Raw genomic sequence first — 6000 nt, 5'->3', positions numbered from 1 at the left:
GCAGGCTGCTTTTGGGAGCAATATTCTAAGGACAAAGAAGGTAGAGCTAGCCTGTGTCTTGTTGGTCAGGAGCTTTCATGTTGGGTTTGTGGGGTTTTTTTGGTGATGGTGCTGGTGGCTAAACAAACAGTTTACATTATAGAGGAGTGATTCTACTTTGAGAAGTTCTGATTTAAGTAATTTTAAAGATACAACATACATACCCTCCATGTACGACACTGAAAAGTGAGGGAGCCAATTATTGATGTTTAGTCATGTTTATTCTGTTGCTGACTACAAAGTTTGCTTTTTAACTTAGCTAAACACTGTTTCTCACACCACTGTTGTGATTTAAAAGTAAAAACTTGCATGCAGGTAGATCTCAGGTTGAGTGCAATTTTTTTTCTCATTCTGGTGACCCTTTGCCTTCAGCACTAGCGGTACCTGACTGTTGTTCGCAGTATGTGAAAATCTGTGAAGAGTAACCAGGGGCTTTTGTGTTGTGCAAGTTTGGTTTTAGCAGTAGATCATCACGATTACTGAGCAGTGTCTAGTTAGCACATCCAGAGGAGAACCATACCCTAAAACTTGTATTTAAAACAACTGTGAACAAGAGATTTCGATCATAAATACTGCTTTATTCTGATGTGACTAGGAGTTGGCCAGACTAAGCTGGACTCTGGTGCTCTGCCCAGGTGTCCCTCCCTGTGCCCCTTCCTAGGATGGCAAACTGATCCAGCGTCTTATTTTCAGTCGCTTATCCTCTAGGAGGGAAGGCGCCTTTGAGAACTCGCGCAGCGTGAACAGGACAGAACCAGGAATTGGAAATTCACCCTCCAGTCCATCGACTTCAGCCGTTCCCAGAGTGTCTGTTACACCAGTTGGCGAGATCCGATCCAGTAAATATTTGCATCTCAGTGTTGCGCAGAGGCCTGAGCAGTGCTGAGGAACTGCCCTTACAGGGTTAGGGCAAGCTTTGTAACATATGTCACCAGCGTATTGGGCAATTGCTATGTTTCATCACGGGGACTATGGAGACCGGCCCGATACTAGTGTCTAGGAAGCTATTCACAAAACCAAGCTGTTCTCAATGACAGAAAATGAAAATCCTGTTCTGCTTAGCTAAAACAGCTCCTGCTAAAAACAGAAACTGAGGCTTGGCTTGTCTCCTAAAATGGCAGTATCCTGATGACTCTCACTGCAGAGCAGCACGCTGTTCCGCCCGCTGCCCCGTGCCCTCGGTACCAAAGGCAACCTCTGGTACCTGGGCCGGGCGTGGGCCAGGCCTCTCCTCGCCGGCCACCGAAGCACGAAGCCGGGCTCTCCTCCCGCCCTCCCTGGGGGCAGGGATACAGGGATAGATACCAGGGCCGAGCCCCACCGATGCGGGGAGCTGCGCCGCGGCCCCAAGCCCGGGCGGGGGGCCCCCAGGGCCGCCGGGTCGCGGGTACGGCGGGGCGGGCGGCGTTGCCCGGGCTCTGGCCCGCACCAGCTCCCCACAGGTGCGGCGGCGAACAATAGGCGGCGGGCGGCGGGGTAGCACGCACCCCTCGGCACTGCCGCAACGAGTCCCGGGCGGCGGGCAGGGATCTCTCCGTCGCCAAGCACGTCTAAAGTAGTCCCTCTTTGTTCACCAGCGGCAAAGGTTCGGCTTCACCTGTGTCCTTCCGCCGCGGCGCTCTTCCTCCCCGCCCCCGGCCCAGGAGCTGCCTGTCGGCGCAGGCGGGGCCCGCCGGGGCGGGGCCGAGGCCCTTTGTGCTCCCAGAATGCACCAGCTTCTCCTCCGCGGGAAACAAAAATGGCGAGGGGCTACGGTGGAGCCGGGCTGTCTGTGAAGCGGGTCTGACCCCTCCCCCGCCGCCTTTCCTCCGTTACGCCGCGGGGTCCGTGCCCGGGGGGGTCCCGCTTGCGCACCCAGGGCCCGGCCGCACTGGTGCGCCGAGGGGAGGCTCCTGAGCTCGCCGATTTCCCTGTATGAGGCGGTTGGCACCACTGGAGAGACCGAATGAGGTGAGGGGGGGGGGGGGGGCGGACCGCGGCGGGGGGGTGGAGGGAGGGGCGGCCGGGCCGCGCGCGGGGCGGGGGGGGTGTGTGTGTGCTGCGCGGGGAGGGGGGGCGGGCGCGCCCCGCAGCTTGGGCCGCCGGTGCCGCATCCCACCCCACCCCCCCCCCCCCCGCCGCGGCCGCGCCACCCGTCGGGGAGGGGGTGCGAGGGGCCCCGCTCCTGCGCGGGGGGCCCCGGAGGCCTTTGGGGGAGGGGGAGGAAGCTCCCTCCGAGGCGGACGCTGGCGAGCAAGTAAGGGGTCAGTGGTGCTCTTCAGTGACCAAAACAAAGGGAGCGGAGGCAGACCGTCTAACGGGGTCCGTGGAGGTGCTGCAGCGGTGAGGTTGCGATTAGGCTTGCGCCAGCTGTATTTTTACCTTGCAGTTTAAGGATATTGTCCGAGTAGGCTGTATTTGCTCCAGTGCGAAGAGAGCAGCACAAAAGAGGTGGTGGTGTTCGCTGGTAACTTTGTTTTTGGTTTCTTTTTTTGTTTGCAACGCCTCACCCTAGTCTCTGTCAATCTAGACAATTTGAATGTGCTTAGAAGCTTACATTTTTAGTCCAGTAAAACATGGTAACTGTTGCTGGCTGAAAGGATGTGCAATAATGCATTTTCTTTTCTTCGGTGTTTGAATTCTGTGGGGAGAACGGCTTGATACTTTTGTTAGTCAAAGAGAACAATATGGTACTGTGTTGGATGCTCTGGACACTGATATTAGTGTTGAAATACTAGGGGTTATCATCCAGCTATGAAGTATCTGGGTGCTATTTAAAGGAGAGGGCCTGTGTAATTAAATGAAAGGGCCTGCCAGGAAAGCAGTGTAGCATTATGCTTGTTTCTTGAATTTCTGATAGTTAGGCCCTGCTTATGACTTTAAAAGGCCAAACATAATAATGGATAATAGCATGATTTTCTTCTAACTTAATGTAAGGGAAAGTGATCAATGCTGTCAAAAGCACAGGATAATAAGAAAGTAGTTTCCCTCTTTTTTGGTGTTTTTTTTTTTGTCTGTAATCAGGTTGGTAAAAGTTAACAAGTTAATGTTTATCCCTTTTTTGAGAACTCAAATTACAATTAATTTGAAAGCATTTGAGGTTAAATGAAGAAAATAAGCTTAGTTCTTATAGTATTACAATACAATTTAATAGGTTCATTGCTTTTTAGTGGAAGGAGAATAGGGGAAAACAAAGATTGAAAATAGGAAAGAAGGTGTGTAATCAAGTTGTGAAAGCGAGAAGGATCTTTGCAAGGAGCCACAAGCTGGTGAAATGTGGATACATTATACTCTCAGTATAGAGCCACGTTAACTCTTACTTTGTCAAATATAGATGTGACTTCTCAACAACTTGTCTGTTCTACTCTGGGAGGACTTTTAAATCAGTTGTAGGTTGCTTCTCAAATGTCGGCTTAATATGGCTAGTTACCAGTTGTTGAGGTGTGTATATATATTTTTTTTAAAACAGGTAAAAGACACATGCGCTGGTAGTTAGTATCAAGGCTGGCCTCGGATACAGTTCTATTTGTCCTTCTCTGCATTAGGATATCAGGTAAAGTGTATGAGAAGAGCAGCAGTAACGAATAAGTTGCTGTTCATTTCCTAGTAGAGAGTGGTCTTCTGTATTTACTGGAGATAAATGTGAATGAATATAGTACTAGAGTCACCTGAAATTGTTTTAAAGCATATTTTGTGCTCCTCATGTTAGTTTTGGAGGAGAAAGCTTGTGGAGGGAAGTAACATGTGTGACTAGAAGCCAATAGGAATCTTCTCTTTGTTTGTGAATTGATAGTACTTTTTATGTGATTGACCTCTGAGCTTGCTGCAGAGTTGGTTTCACCCTCTTTACAGGCCTTCCTTGCAGGAAATGGAGGGGAAGTGTGTCTTTGAGTAAAACACTAGGAGAAGAATTATAAAACCACAGGTATTGCTGGAGGGTCCTTGGGCAGGGTGATACCTGTTACTGGAAACACTGAAACTAGTTGAATTTATACTTCGAACAATCTAGATTTCAAGCTGATGGTCTGTTCTTAGAAGGTAGGATCTCTGAGGAGTGAAATCAAGAGGCTTAATTTTCTTTGAGAGGAAGAGAACTAATGATGAGAGCATTCCTGATGAGTCTGGACATATTTCATTCACTAAATATCTTGGAGGATAATAATACTTTATGTTTTAAATTGATTTATTTTTAATTTCTTTCTGTGGAATCCTTATGAAGGTTGCTGTTCTTGTAGACTAGCCTTAAAGAAGGAAATTTATCTTCATGGGGTTTTGATCACCTCTGAAATCCTTTTTCTTTCCTGCTGCTTCCCAGTGCAAATCAGCATGTTATCTGTTACCTCTTTCAGTGTTTGGGTGCATGCTCATAGTATACTCCCTTAGGTATGTTGCTGGGCCTCCTGTATTTGGATACTGTAGAAACCCAAAAGGCAGTTCCTGTGTTCAAGGAGGTGCAAAGTATACAATTAAGGGAAGATCTGATCTGGAAAGGTGTGTTGTGACCTGAGACGATTGTTCTTTCCCTGATACTGCCTTCTGCCTCTTCTCTTGGTGTCTAAACACCTGATCAATCCCAAACAAATGGCTCTTACAGTACAGGGCTGCCCTACCCTATTTCCCCACATACTAAATATGTAGGGAAATGTTATTCTGTGACGACCTTTTAAAGACTAATACTTTCACTTTGTATTTCAAATAGAATTAAACCACTTCTAGTTAGTTATTATTTCTTGAGGGAGAATATGAGCAAGTAAAACCAAAATCACAAACGATTGTGGTATTACGGACGTGAGAATGCACTTACCCTGGTGGCTACCTCTTTTTAATAATATGAATCAATCTTACTAAGGACAGTCATACTTCCCAGGGTCAAAAGATGACTCAGGTTAGAAGGGATCTCAGGAGTCTCAAGTCCTGCTCAGTGTAGCATCAGCCGTGAGGCCAGACCAGGTGGCTTTATCCAGTTAGCCCTTGAAAGCCTCTGGTGATGGAGGCCACACAACCACCCTGGGGCCCCTGTTCCACTGCTGAACTGTCCTCATGGGGTGGCAGGGTGGGAAGAGGACGGGATGAACAAAAACGTTTCCCCCACATACCCATCAGAATCTCCCTTATTTCAACATGCGTGTTGCCTCTTGTCCTCCTGCCATGCACTACTGTGAAGAGACTAATTCTATCTCCTTAATCTTCTCATAGGAGCTGGAAGGCTGCTGTTAGGCCTCCCTGAGGCCTTTTATTTTCCAGGCTGAATGAGCCTGGTTCCCTCAGCCTCCTCTCATAGGGCAAGTGCTCCAATCACGGACTGTCTTGGTGGCCCTCCACTGAACTCACGTAGTTTGGTGTCTTTCACAGAATGTCTAACAAGTACTGTGTAGAAGGAAATAATCACTTCCCCTCAATCTTCTGGTTCTGTTCCTGTTAAGTCTGTCGTCTTGGCCCAGCAGAATCTTTTTATTTGGGGGATGGAGGTATGGCTGACACAGTGAACAGATAACATTTGGCATGAGATCTCATAAATGGCAGAGAAGACAGGAAGAAACATGTGGCTGGGATCCAACATCTCTCCAGATACTAACAGAGGTACTGGATCCCAGTCACAGGTTAGCAGCTATGTTGAAAGCATGGCTTGGGCTTGGTTGTGTGGTACTGGGTAAACCAGCTAAGATTGTGGCTCTCAGGAAAGATTCACTTCCCTTTTCTGCTGCCTTCTGGCTGTGAGCACTTGCTGCTTACCTGGCTTGTCTAGTCACCAGACCTTTTTGTGAGGTGCTTTAATTTGTTTAAAATATCAGAAAATTAATATAGATTAAGGGGAAGAAAACTGAATAGAAAGCTTATGGAGAAGTCAGCTTGTCATTCCAGAGCTGGTGGGAGGGAAGCAAGCTGCTGTATTAGACAGGCCATGTGTGAAACTGCCCTCAGTTTTGTGTGTTCTGAGCTCTTTCTAGACCTACAACCCCCTCCTCTCTCCCATTCCCTGTG

Source organism: Gavia stellata, chromosome 10 (genome assembly GCF_030936135.1).
Source record: "Gavia stellata isolate bGavSte3 chromosome 10, bGavSte3.hap2, whole genome shotgun sequence".
NCBI classification, from domain to species: Eukaryota; Metazoa; Chordata; class Aves; order Gaviiformes; family Gaviidae; genus Gavia; species Gavia stellata.
Note: the sequence above shows the minus strand (reverse complement) of the source record.